Source organism: Trachemys scripta, chromosome 17, assembly GCF_013100865.1.
Source record: "Trachemys scripta elegans isolate TJP31775 chromosome 17, CAS_Tse_1.0, whole genome shotgun sequence".
NCBI classification, from domain to species: domain Eukaryota; kingdom Metazoa; phylum Chordata; order Testudines; family Emydidae; genus Trachemys; species Trachemys scripta.
In genome coordinates this window covers 16,079,718-16,096,050 of record NC_048314.1, presented here as the reverse complement: position 1 = coordinate 16,096,050, position 16,333 = coordinate 16,079,718, and the positions used below count along the sequence as shown (strand labels likewise).

The window sequence follows — 16,333 nt, the reverse complement described above, 5'->3', positions numbered from 1 at the left end:
CCTGCCTCACCTGTCAGATACTTGCAGATCCAGAGCATAATGTGTGTGTGATGGTTGATGTGTTTTGGATGTTGGGACAAAGATACTAGAGGGACAGGCTGGACTGCGCATGGAGTGGCCCCCTCTCCTGATTTCAAAGGACTTTTTCCCTTTTCCAGATCTGATACTCATGTACCTCTTATTGGGGAAGATGTGTGCCCCGAGGAAGGCAGCTGGGTCAAGTAGATAGGAGACCAGAGCAGTCAGGAGACCTGGGATCTCATCTGAGTTCTTCCACTAATGTTTGTGATCTTGGGCAGGTCAGTTCATCTCTGTCTCAGTTTCCCCAGGTGTAAATGGGAGACAATTATATTTAATTATCTTTGTAAAGAGCTATGAGATCTGTGGATGAAGGACTATATAAGTGCCAAGTGTTGTTGAATGTTTATAGGCCCTGAAACATATTCTAAGGATGCAGCCCCATCCATCGAGGACACGGACAGAGTTCACTCCAGGCAGACACTGAAATCAAGTCCATGTTTCTCTTATTATTATTCCCGATGAACGAGCCAGCCTCTCCCTGTTGGACAGGACAGTCTTGGTTGGCTAACATACAAATACAGGAATTACCAATTGACGTTTGTTCTACCTAGTCCCATGTCATATCTCCAACAGTGACCAGCATTAAAGACTTCAAAAAAGGTGTAAAATCCCCATAATGGACAGTATGGAATAACATGCCGACAGGTGAAGTTTCTTCCTAACCCCAAGCAGTTAGTGTTTGGGTTATGCCCTGAAGGAGGAAGGTTTGTATCATGTTTAATGTAGCCACAGAGGATATTTGTATTATTAGTGTATAAGTCCATTCCTTTTACAGATCCTACTAAGTTCCTGGCCTCGGTGATACCTCATGGCAGTGAGTTCCATAGGTTAAATACACATTCTGTAAAAAGAGCATTTCCTGTTACCAGTTTTAAATGTATTGCCTTCTAATTTAATTGAATGTCTCTTGTTCTGGTATTATGAAAAAGGGTAAATCAACATGCCTGTCTCTGCATCACTCGTTATTTTAAATGCCTCTGTCATGTCCTCATTCTTTATCTCTATCCCTTTTCCTTTTAGTCATACCCTAACTAGTCCTAATATTTTGAATCTATCATCATGGATTATTGATCATTTTTGTTGCACTTCTGTAGGCCTTCTCCATTTCTTGGGGTGACCAGAAATGAATCAATTTCTAATGGCTAGGGTGTAGGTGTTTGGGCCAATAGCATCTGCTGTGCCAGAGTTGAAGGCAGAAGTAGAGACTAGTTACCAAGCTGAGTCAGGAGATGGGTACCAACATCAAGCTGGGCCAGGAGCAAGATGGGGTGAAAAACCAGATCTGTGACAGTAGCAAGCCAAAGTCTGCATTGTTGCTCAGACAACTCCCTAGGGCAACTTTTTGGTTTAGGTGCTGTGGACCAATTAGGTGACTGCAGGGTTCTGTCACTCTGGTCTCTTCGGGAGGTACTTCCTAAGGTGGGGGGGAGGGATAGCTCAGTGGTTTGAGCATTGGCCTGCTAAACCCAGGGTTGTGAGTTCAATCCTTGAGGGGGCCCCTTGGGGATCTGGGGCAAAATCAGTACTTGGTCCTGCTAGTGAAGGCAGGGGACTGGACTCGATGACCTTTCAAGGTCCCTTCCAGTTCTAGGAGATGGGATATCTCCATTAATTATTAATTATTATTATTATAACCCTCCAATAATTGCTGGGTGCTGGTTTGCCTGTCTCCTGAGTGGTGAGGTGGAGGTGTCACTCATCCTAGACCCTCCAGTCCTTATATGGCTGTTAAAGGTGAAGCATATAATGGCATGAAAATATTTTAAGCATTATTTTCTGTGCCTTATATTATCCACCCTAATATTTTGGGGATTTTTTTTGTAACCACCACTGCATATTGCATTGAGGTTTTCATTGAGCTGTCCACAGTTATGCCTAGATTTGTTTTCCTGGATCATTGCAGTTAATTTAGATCCCATCAATGTGTAGGAATAATTCAAATGGTTCCTTCCAGTGTGCATTGTGTGTCTACAGTGAATTTTATCTGCCATCATGTTGCCTAGTCACTTACCTTTGTTAGGTCCCCCAGAATTGCTCTGTCTTCTCTAGTCTTCATTCATTGAAATAATTTTGTGCTATCCACAAATATTGTCACCTTGCTGTTTGCTCATCTTTCCCAGACCTTTGATAAATAGACTAAACAACATTGGTCCTCAGAACACCTTGCAATGAACTTCCTTCCATGATGAGAATTGAGCATTTATTTGGCCTACTTTGTTCTTCTACCCAGTTTCTAATCCTTGCCAGAGATTTTCCTGACACCCATCACTCTTAAGGTACGTCTACACTGCAATCTGAAGTGTACTTGCAGCTTAGGTAGGCATACCTGTGCTAGCTTTAAGCTAAAAATAGCTATGAAAATATGGTGGCATATGCATTAGCGTGGGCTGTACATGGCGGCCCTGGACCCTGGGTATATATTCATAGTGCTAACCCATACCAGAGTCTATGATGCCACAGCTTCACTGGTATTTTTAGTTGCACTAGCATAGGTATGTCTATCCGAGCTGCAGTCACATTTCCAGTTCCAGTGTACCTACACCCTTACTTTCTTCAACTGGTTCTTGTTAGGGGCTTTGTCGAAGTTGTGTTGTTGTTGTTGTTTTTTTTTTGGGGGGGGGGGGTAATTCCAAATAAACTAAGCCAGACCCTGAGTTGGAGTAAATAAATCTATAAAGGCCAATGGATTGATGCCCATTTACACCAGCTGAGGATCAACTTATCTGATTGTACAAAAAGCCTTTTTACAAGTCTTTCGCAAGTCCAAATAAACTGAGCCGGACCCTGAGCTGGTGTAAATGGGCATCGATCCATTGCCCATCATATTGCCTGGTTTTACTTTAGCCATTATTTTGTTGACTCTCAAAACTTTCCAATAGATTGGAGAGGTACCGTTTCTTTGTTAGTCCCCATCATATACTCCTCTGGGTGCTTTATTATTCTGCCTTTAGTTATTGTTAGCTAATTTTCCTGACACCAACGTAAGACTGACTGGTCTATAACTGCCAGAAACAGCCCGGGTGCCTCCTTTCAAATTGTTTGACCCTGGCTACCCCCAGCCTTCTGGTAGAGTAACTGGGTTAATGAGAGATTTCTTTTCATCTGTCACAGTCACCAGGAAACCTGGGACTGGTTTTGAAATGGTCATCAGAAACAAACTCTGTGTATTGCTCCTGCTGTCAGCCAGGCACTGCTGGCAGGTTAAAATGGTTAACAGTATGTCTGGAATGAGACACTACTTGGAGTTTAACCCATCCAGGGACTATGCAAGCTGTGTCAAGTTGGAAACTCTCGGTTACGGTGTCAGGGTTGAATTCACCTCCGCTAGTGCCGGAGTGGGAGAACAGGGGGTATTTACCCACTCTGTGGGGGAGGGCAGGTGCTATTTGCATCACTGCCTTCCCACCAGGGGCGAAGCTGGGGCACCATAAGAACTACACTGGGGTAGGCTTCACTGTGGATGCAGAGTCAGCACATCTGGATACTCTGGCTACACCCTCTCCCTAGACTGTGCTGCCTGCCTATGGGGGATGTTGGCCAGCTGCGAATACCTGGGGAATGGGGATTGTGGGCGCTCAATAGTGCTGCTTTGTCTTTGGACTTGCTACTGTTGGGGCCTTGTGCTAGGGTCTGCTCTGGTGGAAGCAGAACGAATGATGGAGAGGAGCATTCAGCCCAATGGGCTTTGGGCTTCCCTCCAATGCCCTTTAGTTTCCTTGTTGGCTCAGGCAAGATGGAGACTCTTGACCTAAATTACAACCCTTCTGCCTGCCCTTTACATTTCCCCCCGAGCCCCTAGTTGCACCCTGTGGCTCCGAAACAGACAAGGGCTGTCCAACAGCCTCTGAAGCCATCCTCAAGTTACAGAGTGATAATGAGCCCCGTGAAAGTGGAGCTTATTTCTGAAGGGAAATGAAACAATGAAGCCAGGGACAAGGCACTCCAGAGGCAATTTCTAAAGCAGGGGAGAGCCAAACAATCCCCAGGCTTCCAGCTGGACTCAGTGGGGATTCTTCAAATAGATAGAAATAAATTTGACAACGAGATTAACTTTTTATGGGGCTGAAGGCCACCCCTAGGGCCTCTGCAGGGCAGAGAGAGTAGCCTCTGCAGTCTCCACAGTGCTGGAATTCCCTTGTCCGTCCAGAGCATTGTTTTTGCCTTTCCATTGTCTGTTTGCTAAGGAAGGAAATCTGTGATGACAAATGGACTTTATTGAGAGTTTATCTCCCTGCTGCTAACTTTGAGTAAAAATCTAACATAAATTCCCAGACAGAAACAGGAGGTCAGGTTGAAAAAAGGAAAAACCACACAAAACAACCCATTACTGCTGGCTTGAAGACGAGAAGAAGCGCTCTGGGCTCAGAAATAATGGCTTGATGTTTGTATCATTATCAGGGCTACGTGCCCCACATTTACAATGTTGTCTGAAATGTATGCAAGCTGGAACTTGCACAATGGAATCAGAGTAGGAGACAGCCAGTCCCTTCTTAAGGAACCTGTATGCAGTTTGGAAGGCCCACATCAGGACACACACATTTTAACTGCTCAATGTGCACTTCCTCAGATGATCAGAGTCACTAATTAACCCTCAGCCCCCTGCAAAGTAGGTCACTATTATTACCCCCATTTTACAAAGTGGAAACTGAGGCACTGAGTGGTTCATTTGCCCAAGGGTAATTTTTTTTATTGAATGTGGTTATCCTTCATGAAGAAGCACTGCTCCTCTCTCCTGTCATTGTTCATTCTCTGTGTTGGTGCCACTCACTATTCAGAGAGAGTGCTGCATTTCATAAGCTTCAGACCTTTTCTCTCTTGCTGTCTTCAGGGTTCAGTGCAGCCCAGTTGTCCCCTGCAATAGCCCCTGTTATTCAGTTCTGGCTTCCCCAAGCAGCTCTGCCAGTTTAGCTCATTCCTGCCCTGCAACGCCCCGTGTTATTTCAAACCAGAGCACCCCCATGCTGCCCCGTCACTCCACGTCTGCGTCTCTGCTGTCAATCATGCCAAACCGTGTGGTGGTTCTGTATTGTGGACGGGTGACATTTTTGGCTTTGGAACAAGCTCTCCCTGCCTGGGATTGGCAGAGAGAGAGAGTGAGAAGAAATCAGAGAGCAGTGCTGTCATGTCTGATAACATTTCTCTCTGGGTGACCTCTGTTTCCATAACACAGATTTTATTATTTGACTTTGGAATATTGATTTTGATTTCCCATTTTGTTTTGGTTTCACTCCTTTCCTTTCTGCAGAGAGCGCCAAGGTCACCTTCATCTCCTGTCTGCCTTGTAGTGTGGGTGGGGTCGGGGGTGGTATCTCTTGACCATGGACAGTGACCTGGAAGAAAAGCTGGGCTCTCCCTGTGCACATGAATACCAGGGAAACTTGTAATAGAGGTTGATTTTATGTAGATATCAATAGATATAGCTTTGTTGTCAGAAAGTGCTTTGTAATGATCCAAGAAGTTCCTTCCAACTTCCAGACCGAGGCAGCAAGATGGTTTCTCATGGTCTTGGAATTTGCATTCAACTCCACTTCTGGAGAGGAGCGAGAAGCCAGTGTGAGCCAAAAGGAAGGACAAAAACAAGAACAGAGAATGCAACATATGCTATTCACGGTTTGTATGGCTGGGACCTGCCCGAACCATCCTGAGGCTTTTGCCCCCTGGTATGCATATACTCCTCCTGTTGGCTACATCACCTCCATTGGACTCACTACAGCAGCAGAACAGGCTTTCTAGTACAAAAGACATGGGGGGGGGCATGCACAGTTTGGGCCCTCTCCAATATAAGGCACCTGCATTTCAGCTTCCAGCTCCTCTAGATCTGTTCATGGCATGGCTGGGCTGGCAGAGTGTTTGCAGAGAAGTGAGGAGGATGAAACGCCTTTTGCAGAAGTGCCACCAAGACATATGGTTTTATACTGGGAAGAGCCAAGCCTGAACATTTCTGTTTCCAGTTTAGTCTGAGCAGTCCAAATCTGCTATTTCTGTGCTGACTTGGATTAGCAGAGAGCTCTTCATCCAGCCCCAGCTGTAGCTCCGTGGGGGGTGTATACCAGCCTCTGATGTGCTGTGATGTACTTGTCACTATATCAACCTCTCACCCTCGGGAATAACCAATAATACACAAAATAACTTGTCTGTCTTCATGGAAGGTGCCTGTGGGACTATAAACTAGAGATGGGCCTGAGCTGCATAGTTCTGATCCAGTTCTGGACCCCAAATTCCTCAGAGTTCCAGGGTGTTTGCATCCAGTTTTTTCATTCAGGCCCATATACTATAACCAATTCCTGATCAGAACAAAGGATTTGCCATGCAGGTATTGCTCTATCATGTCCTGCCTCCAGTAGTGGCCAATACTCATGCTTCAGAAGAAGGAAAAGACCCTCACATAGTGCACCTGGCCAATTGTACAGTGCTTCATATAGGGCAAATTCCTTCCTGATCCCCTGCAGAGGTCAACTAAGAACCTCAAGCATGAAATTTGGTGGCTCTTAGATTGTCTATTTGCCTAACTCAGGGGTTATTAGTGGAGGCTGGTGACATCTGAAAGTGGGTAGACAAATTCAGTTTATTGTTACTATTTCCTCTGGGTTGTGTCTCTTCCATTGCTTCTTTTTCTGTCCCACTGGGAGGTTTGCATCAACCATTGAAAAACAGGACAAGCACTTGTCACTTTGAAGCAGCCACCTTTGTCAATAGTCCTGTAAAATTATCCTGCCTGTTTTAAAAACCCAGCTAGTGACTGCATTAACGGCCTCTGTGATGCAAAACCCCACAGGTTGGCCATTCGTCTTGGTGTGTGAGACAATGCTAAATGTACTGCCCTTATGATTTCTTTGAGTGACCTTGAGAAAGAGGTGTGTCCCAGCCTCAAGGGATGGACTCCGCAACCATCTGCATCCCAGGAAAAGTGCACTTAGAATTTACAAGTCAAAAGGAGCGGCCAACACTCCAAGTTCCCTGGGATCTGAGAACCAAGATGGGCTCAGTCTTTTCACCTTTTCTAATGTCAGCAATAGAGATCCCAGAGCCAGAACCTAGCTGACAGTGCACCAGTCAGAACAGACTCCAGTGAGCTTAGCTGTAGCTGTATTGGCCTTTCAAGGCTAGCAGGAATAGACATATTTTGGTCGGTAAAGTCAGCAGATATGACCTGAAGATGCAGTAAGGAGCTTTATTGAACAAACTGCCACTATATCAATAAGCCACAAGAGGGTGAGCTATTGGCACGTGCCTTGGTTGCATTTTGAGGTATAAAGGACAAAGGCTGACTGCTTTTGACCACAAAGGAAGTGCACCAGCAGCTGACTAAAGCGTCTCTGGCATGCTGAATTGCAGTTAGAATATGGCTCCTTCATGTCCTACTTCACTTTGTAAAAACTTGTTTACACAGTGTATCCTTCAACTGTGAAAAGTAGTTCTCAATAAAAGGATAAGAGTAGCAGGGAACCCTTTATAACACCCCTTTCTTATTTGGACTTACCTAAGTGCCAAATGTTTCTAATCTTCTGTAGCTCTCTTTTTTAGTAGTCCCTGGATTATTTGGTACTCTCTTCCCTTCTCCTGTCCCCCTGGTTGCCATCTGCTCTTCCTTCAGCAATTTGCAGCCAAGAGCTACTTTCTATTCACTTTCTTTTCCCAAAATTAAGGAAGAATATTAGACAGTTTCACTTTTGCCCTGGGAAATGGGTTAAAAGTGTCGGAAAGCACTACAGATCTCTGCCTTAGGTGTTTGTATGGATCCCCTTGCCATAGCATCTGAAGGCCTCATATATTCCTCCTCCCAGCACCCTTCATAGGTTGGGACGTGCCATTATCCCCATTTCACATGTGAGGAACCTCAGGTGCAGAGAGACTAAGTGACTTGCCCAAAGTCACACAGAAAGTTTGTGGCAGAATAGGGAGTTGGACCCAGTCTCCTGAGACCCAGATGAGTGCCCTAACCACTGGAAACTCCCCCCCCCCCCCCAAACCAAAAACTGCTACTCCTTATTCAGCACTGTCATGCATATATGCCTGCCTCTTTTCACTCCTCTGTCCCCAGAGGCTGCCTTCATTATCCTTATCTTTCCTGTAGCTTCCCCTTGTCCACCCATTTATCATCATGAGTGCAGGGATTTCGCCTCATTCCTAATGTTAATGAGTCTCAGTTATGCACCAGTGGGAGTCAGAAAAGGTCCAACCAGCCACTCAGATTACGTCTGTAAATGATCAGGTCTTAATTGTTGGGTCCAGTCAAGATGCATTCAGTGGAGGACCTGAGGAAAAGGGGGAGAGATGACTGTTTGCCATAGGGCCACTTCACTGTACTGCATAAGTCAGAGCAACCTCAGAGCTGCTTTAATTGATTCACATTTGTAAAGGCCCCCAAGGGGTTGTCGTGCTTCCCATGGATAGCCAGAGCAGCGTGAGCTCCAGCCATGTCACCTTCTCCCTATATTCTCCCCGACATACACCATGCACTGCATGCATGTGAGTTAGCGGGTAATGTAAGGAATCTCCAGTTGGCCAATTGGGGCAGCCTTCAGGCTTTTTATGCTGCCAGAGTGATGCAGAGCGTTCTTCTCAGAGTCAGGACTGGGCCCTGCATGTCCACAGCCAGACTCTTTTCCCTTTGAACAAGAAGGGAGTAAAATAACTGTAAAAATGGAATTGGAGGGCTCCATGTTTACTGGGTTTTCTAATTTGTTTCATTTCTTCCTGCTCTCCAGATTCAACCTTGAAGCTGAGAGGCAAGCTGGATTCTTCCCTGCTCTCTCACATCAGCACCAGTAACACAGATTAGGTGGAACAATTTTGCCCTCACCCCTGTGTGACTCTATTCTCTAGTACTATGGGTGTAACTGACCTATCCAGCATTTGCTGTATGCAGTGTAGTTGTAGCCATGTCAGTCCCAAGATATTAGAGAGAAAAGGGCATGAGGTAATATCTTTTATTGGTCCATTTTGCGTAAGGTCGGAAGTTCCTTTCACAGACCTGAAGAAGAGCTTTATGTGGCTCAAAAGATTCTCTCTCTCACCAACAGAAGTTGGTCCAATAAAAGATATTACCTCACCCACCTTGTCTCTCTACTATTCTGCGTGTGGAATTTAGTTAACAATTGAGTTGAATGTGCACAAGCTAGAATAGATTCCAGTTCCTGATCCCAGAGCTCTGTTGGATCTGCAGGGCTTAGAGACGGAAAACATCATCCAAACTCAAGTTTGCTCCTCAAAAGTCAGCAAAGATGTCTACACACACACACACACACACACACACAGAGCAGATCTGCCATTTTTCAGAGTACAAATGTTAAATCAAAGTCAGTCATTAGACAGTGAAATGCAAGTGGATACTTTGTGGTTCTTCTGCACACAGCAAAGGGGTTAACTGAATGTGGGCTCAGTTCTACTCGCATGCCCAAACAGCCCCGCTGACTTCAATAGGTTGGCATGGGTGTAAGAGCAGAGTTTGGCCTTCTTTGTTTTTGTTCCAGTGTGTCATACTATGCTGCCCTCTAGAGGCATCAACTATATTGATGTCAAAAAGACCCAATATAAAGTCAGTCCTGTCAATTATTAACCCACATCCTGCTGTGCTTACTCAGGGGAAATTCCCCTTGGCTTCATAGTAGATTTGATGGAGTAAGAACTACGGAGCTTGGTCCAGTGTAAGGAAAACAGCACAAAATTCTCCTTTGAGAAGATATATCCGTGTTTTCTAGAGGCAGTGTGGCCCACAGGAAGGGGGATAAGACTGGGGGTCAGGAGAACTGAGTGCTTAGACTGGTTCTGCCACTGACTTGCTTTGTAACCTTCTGTGAATCACTTAATTGCTCTGTGCCTCTGTCTCTCCTCCCACCCTTTGTTTGTATTGTCTATTGAGATTGTCAGCTGTTCAGAGCAGGGACTGTCTCACACTATGTATTCGTACAGCACCTAGCTCAGTGGGCCCCAGGTTGCAGTTGGGGTCTCTAGGCAAATATCGATAATAATTACACAAAAACTACATTAAAAGAACATTGTTAGGGTTACAAAGTCAAGCCTTTGGAAGTCAGGCAGGGCCAGAGTTAAGGTTGCCTGTGCATTCTTAATCCAACCCTCTTGTCCACATGCATTAAGATACGGTCTTTACTTACATGATCACATGCTACTTTTCCCACAGGGCTAGTGCTCCAGTAGCTATAGACCCTTCTACCCCTGCCCAACCCCACCTTCACTTTTGTCCCCTTCTGCTCCTGCCCATCCCCCTTTCCTGACTTGTGTCCCTGTTCCACCCTGTGCCTATCCTATACCCTGACTCCTGCATCAGCTGCTGACCCTCTTTGCTTCTATTGGCCCAACCTCCATGGCCCTTGCCCCTCTTCCAACCTTTTTTAGACTCCGTCTTTTCCACCTCTCTGCTCCTGCCTCTGTCCCGTCTCCTCTGCCCAGCTCTTGCTCCTAATGCCCCTTCCCTTCACGGCTTCTTCCCCCTCCTGGAGACCCCCTACAGTTTCTCACCTCCCTACAATAGAGTCATTTGGCTTCCTCCTCCTACACACTGCCTGGGTGCCAGCATATGGTGCGTGTGAGAGGGAGACAGCAAGATCCTTGGCCCCATTCCTCAAAGGTATTTAAGTCCCTAACTCAATTTGATTTCAGTGGCAGTTAGGGGTCTAAACAGGATCTGGGCCCTTCTGCCTCAGTTTGCAAAGGAGTTTGAGGCTAGGAGCACAAGATTCCAATGGATTCCATCCCTCTGCCCCTGCACCAAGCTCAGCTACTCAGGGGTTTGGCTCTAAGAAGGAAACTTACTAGGCTCAAAGAGGCAGAGAGGGTTCAGGGCAAAAAGATGTTTTGGGGACTTATTCACATGAAAATATATTTTTTCTTGTTTTATGCTGTTGCTAATTAAAACCTTGTATCACCAGCTCTGTAAAACACAATACAGACAAACTCACTCAAGTGCCACATGCATTTCAGGGTGCTGAGACCATCTGAGACTCTCCAGTTGCTCAAGGCAAACTTTTCAGAGGATGCACTTTTGGAAGGACATAAAAATCTCTGTGTCTAGGCAGATGGAGAGATCTTTCTGGGTAACTGATTGTTTCCAACATTCAACAGAAAAATGTGACCACTTTCCATTATTCTCACTCAGGATTAGAGAAATGAATTAGTTGTCTGCCTAACAAAGGGCATCTACAAAAACATGAGCATGTTACTTGTCCTGGGGAACCTAGTATTCTCACATGGAAAATGGGCATTTATACACACACAAACCCATTTCTGTGCCCCCTTTGTCATGCTTACTCTGATGTTATCAGAGCCTCCTGATCTTTGTGTATGTGTAATATCCTACACACAGAAGAATTTAGTTCTAGTGAACATGGCACATAGTGACCATTCAACTCTGGGTCCCACATGTCTAGTAGAATCCACTCTCTCCTCACAAGGTGTAGATTTTGCTTCTCTGGGTGTCTGATTTGGAAGGTAGTTGTATTATGGATCATTCAGATAAAACAATCCAACGGGGGAGGCTGCTCAGATCAATCCTTAACTTATAAAGTATAAAAAAGTAACCGATAAGCAGATGAACCCACTATAATGGTCTAACATTTTTAGCCAGATCCATGGTTAGTGTAAATTGGCATACCTTCAATGAAGTCAAAGGAGCTATGCTGATTAACATTAGAGGAGGATTTGGCCTCTTGTCTTTAGTCTTCTTTTCAGCTAATGAAAGTTTTCCATTTCATACTGGTTGGGAAGCTTTGTATCTTGTAAACGGTATTGCTGGGCATGGTACAATGAGATATCGTGCCAGCTAGTGGTAATTGGGCTCTTGGGTGCTTTTGCCCACCATATAAGGTCTTTGTATGGATCTGTTTGTTTCCTAATCAAGTTGTGATTACAGCTACTGGTAATTTGTTCTTTGCAGATTCTGCCAGTCCTTTCTCTGTGGCTGCTCCTGTGGGCCCTCTGGTGAGAGTCCTTGCTTCTGCAGTAATCATGAGAGGCTGGGAACATTGCAGCTACCTAAGTCTGCCTAGGATTGTATTTGACTGTACAATTCCAGTTACTGTACTCTAGTGCTCCTGCTATGACCAATTTGGGTAGCTGTCTTCAGGGAGCCCTCCTCCCCACATTGTCCTTTCCACAGCAGATTAGCAGGTGTTCTAGGGTGACCAGATGTCCTGATTTTATAGGGACAGTCCTGATTTTTGGGTCTTTTTCTTATATAGACTCCTATTGCCCCCCCAGTCCCGATTTTTCACATTTGCTGTCTGGTCTCCCTAAGGTGTTCTCAATACCTTTCAGCAGGCACGAGGAGAGGCAGCATTATTCTAGAATGCAAGACAGAACAGCAGACACAGATGAGTGTGTGACAATTGTCAAGCATTACTTTAAGCATTAGTACACTGTATGCTCACTAGAGGGCAGCAGTGCTCTTTCTAATTTCTCAGTGCTTTCATATTTCTTGTGCAATTTCCCTTGCTCAGTGGGTCAGATGTAAAGTTAAATGAATCGTTTCAGGAAATGACCTTGAGGGGGTACACTTTATTGTCTATTAACTTTCCTTAGTGGTTGTCATTATAGAGAGACAAGCATGAAGCAGATTCAATTGGGGCGGCTCTGAAGGCCTATGACAGCTGGCAAAGTGTTCCTGAAGGGTTGCTTCCTGTGTGCTTCTCCCAATGAAGAAGAGATCTCCAGAGAGACCAGCCCCAGGTTGTTTTATGAACTGATGCTTAGTCTCTATTACAAGTCTCTGATACATAGATGAATTGAGTCAATACGCTATTCTGGATAGTAGCACAGCATGACACTGGCGTCAGCTCCATGAGCCCTCTGGGACACGCTCCTTATTCTCCTTCCTCTTCCTGAGGGATCCTCACTGCCTCAGACGGCAGCATATTTAAAACCTTGGATTGACCAAATGGAGGGGGCTCTGGCATTGCCTCAACAAGTGCAAGTCTGAATGGGATCTGTCATCCCCATTTCCTCTCCCCCACCTTCTGCACAGCTTTCCCCTGTGAGTCACATTCCGCCCTGGTATGCACAACACAGACAGTAGCTTGCATTGAAGGCAGTGGGATCTGCACATGTCTATCCAGGGCAGAACAGGTCCTTTTACATCAAAGAGTGTTACTGATACTTAATGAAAAACACCCTATGTAGTAACTGCTCTGTTCCTGTATTACCCAATATCACTCTATCTCTCACCTTACCCTACTCTGAAAAGTGACCATATCAGAATAGCCTCTTCATACTCAATAGGGCTGCTTCCTCTGTGTATTCACTGTCAGATCTGCTTACAGTACTGACTACAATGTGTTCACTATTTCTTATTCCTATAGCCCTGCAGAGTCAATACAGCTCAGCAGGGCTAATGACAAGGTTCCCCCAGCTGGCAGCTGCCCAAGGCTCTTTATGTGGGGAGAATCTTCACCACAGAGAGGAGGCTATAAAAATATAATACATTACAAGATTTGTTACCCTTCCACCCTGTGCTCTGTAGGGCTGGTGGGAAGGAGTCAGGACCAGAGAAGCACCCACTGTGATCCAGGGGGAAAGCTGCTAAAGACACAGTTCTCCCCCACCCCTGCCAAACTCTGTGCATGGATCTTGGGGTCATGACTGGGCTCTGTTATTAGTGACCAGTGTAATTGCAGTATAACTTCACTGAAAGCAATAGAGTTGCTCTCTGTTTACACCAATGTAAACAAGGAGAGAATCTGTCCCAATATCATTTCTGATTTTTAAACAAAGAACAAACAAAACCAAAAAAAAAAAAAAACCACTCAGGGGTTGAGTCTCCTCACGGAGCAGGCATAGAAGTCTCATTCTGAGCAGTAGCGGGCATGAAACACATATCATCTCCACTGATGTAGATCTTATACAAACACAAAGCTCAGGTGGAGGCTGGCTTTGTTTATGGAACTTACAGCAATTTAAACAAAGTGTAATTGTCACATGGTCAGTTTTTTAAAAAGCAGTAAAGTCAGGGCATGTGCTTCCTATATACTGTACCAAGGTGCATAAAATGTGGAGCCTAAACAACTTGGCTGTGTCCCTTTAAAAAGTGACCAAGGCCTAGAAAAATATCTAGGTACCAAATACCTGAGTTGATATGTGAGTAGTAAGTACCATCTATGGGCTAAAAACACAAAAGATTTATTTACTGCTAATACCTGGCGTCATCATCAAGTTGGAGGTGCTTGTGTAATGCGTGTCTCTACCCACGTCTCATAGACAAGTTAATCTTCAAATAGGATCCTATTAATTTCAGGGCAAACTGGTGCCATCCTCCCTTGAACGCAGTGACAGTATCCTGTTACTGCCACTAGAGGACACCAGAGTTTCTCTCCTTCCATGTCAAGATTGTATCCTTAGGGCTTATTGATGTCACTATGGTTCTGGAACAGAAATTAAAATGAGTGCATGCATGACGATATTTGGTAAAGAAATGTCTAGCTGAGTGTTATGGCAAGTTAGTTTTCTGTTGATATTGCAGATCCAGTTCTAGCAAAGGGGTCTTATTGCTCATGAGGAAAAAGAGGCAGATTCTGATCTCATTTGCAGCCGTGTACATTCAGAGAACCTCCATTGACATCCAGGGAAGTTGTTCTGAATTGACCCTGGCGTAGCTGAGAGTGCAACATGTGTTAAGGTTTAGGCCTGCGTGACCTGTTATTTGGATGCTCTGTGGTGTTTCCTGGCAGTGCAACTGCCCAATTAAAGCTTAAAATATGCAGGAAGTTGCATAAACTACAGACCTGCTCCCATTGTAGTTAACTGGAATTTTTCCATTGACTTCAATGACAGCAGAATTGAGCCTTACGAGCCTAAGCCTGGAAGATGCAGAGTATCCTCAACTCCCACCGAATCTCTCAGGAACTGAGGGATTCAGCCTTTTGCAGGAGGCGTTCAGCACTTTGCAGGTTTGGAGCAGCTACACCTGCTTTATAGAGCTCCTTATTGTGTCCTTGAGACAATGTGAAGTTCCATTCTTGGGGGAGTAAAAAAATCTGGAGTAACTATCAAAGCCAGTGGAATTACTCTGCATTTACACTGCTGAAACTGAGAGTGGAATTAGCCCATAAGCAATAACATTGGACAGAATGAAGAATAAAACATTTTAAATGGAATGTAAAGAGCACCCCAGCCCCCCATTTATTATGTATAAGGCACCATGTATGGGGCCATAGCTGTTTCTTTTAAAATAAATTACATCTCACTTTTCAGAATATCCTAGATGTCACTGCCCAGCCCCTTAGTGGGTGTAAATCGACCTAGCCCTCATGGTTGGAGAGAAAAGCTGGAAAACGTGAAGCGTGTGCATCCTAAAGGCTCAGAAACCAGGAGGTAACTAAAAAGAACCCATCGTTTGTTTAAAATCTCATGAATTTTGAGGGCCGGCCTCAGGATTTTTGAATGATTGAGACTGGCAATACTGCATACAGCTGTGTTTGGGAGTCTCTACGGGGTTTAATCCCTCCCTGACCCATTGTCAGGGGGTCTCTCCCTGGGGTTAGTGCCTGGCTGTCAAGGGGTCTCTCCCCAGGGGTAATTCCGCCCCCACCCCGGGCCTGGTTCTCAAGGGGTCTCTCCCTGAGGTTAGTGGCCTCTGGATGTCAGAGGGCCTCTTGCTGCAGTTATTGCCTGGTTCTCAAAAGGTCTCTCCTGAGGTTAATGCCCACTGTGCCCAGATGTTGGGGGGGGGGGTTTCCCCAGGTTAGCATCCCCCTGGTGTCAGGGGTACTCTCTCTGGGTGTTAGGGGTGCTCTCCATAGTGTCAAGGGTTAGTGCCCGCTGGGTATCAGGGGTCTCTCCCCAGGTTAGTGCCCTGCGGGTGTCAGGGGCTTTCCCCAGGCTAATGTCCCTGGGGTATTGGGGGTCTCTCGCCAGGTGTCAGGGGTTCATCCTGGCTTAGTGCCCCCCTACCCCAGCAGCTGTCAGGGGGTCTGTCATTGGGTCTCAGGGGCTTTCAGTGAATTAGTGCCTCTGGGTATCAGGGATCTCTCCCTAGGTGTCAGGGGGTCTGTCTCTGGGTACCAAGGGCTCTCCCCTGGTTAATGCCCCCTCAGGTGTCAGGGGCTCACCCCAGGCTAGTGCCCCCCCCCAGCTGTCAGGGGGTCTGTCCCTGGGTGTTAGGGGGTCTGTCCCTGGGTATCAGGGGCTCTCCCCAGGCTAGTGCCCCCCCCCCCCCCCAGCTGTCAGGGGGTCTGTCCCTGGGTATCAGGGGCTTACCCCTGGTTCGTGCCCCAGGGGGTCTGTCCCTCCTGGGTGTCAGGGG

The 16,333-nt window shown here is 45.9% G+C and overlaps 1 long non-coding RNA gene across 1 annotated transcript in view; it reads left to right on the top strand.

The window, feature by feature from the left end:
• LOC117889543 overlaps positions 1 to 15,359 on the top strand; it is a 34,371-nt gene extending 19,012 nt beyond the window's left edge. The window contains exons 2-3 of the long non-coding RNA XR_004648507.1: positions 12,634 to 12,765; positions 15,283 to 15,359. This is a non-coding gene — a long non-coding RNA (uncharacterized LOC117889543). The remainder of the gene's footprint in view (positions 1 to 12,633; positions 12,766 to 15,282) is intronic.
• The last annotated feature ends 974 nt before the right edge of the window (positions 15,360 to 16,333 follow it).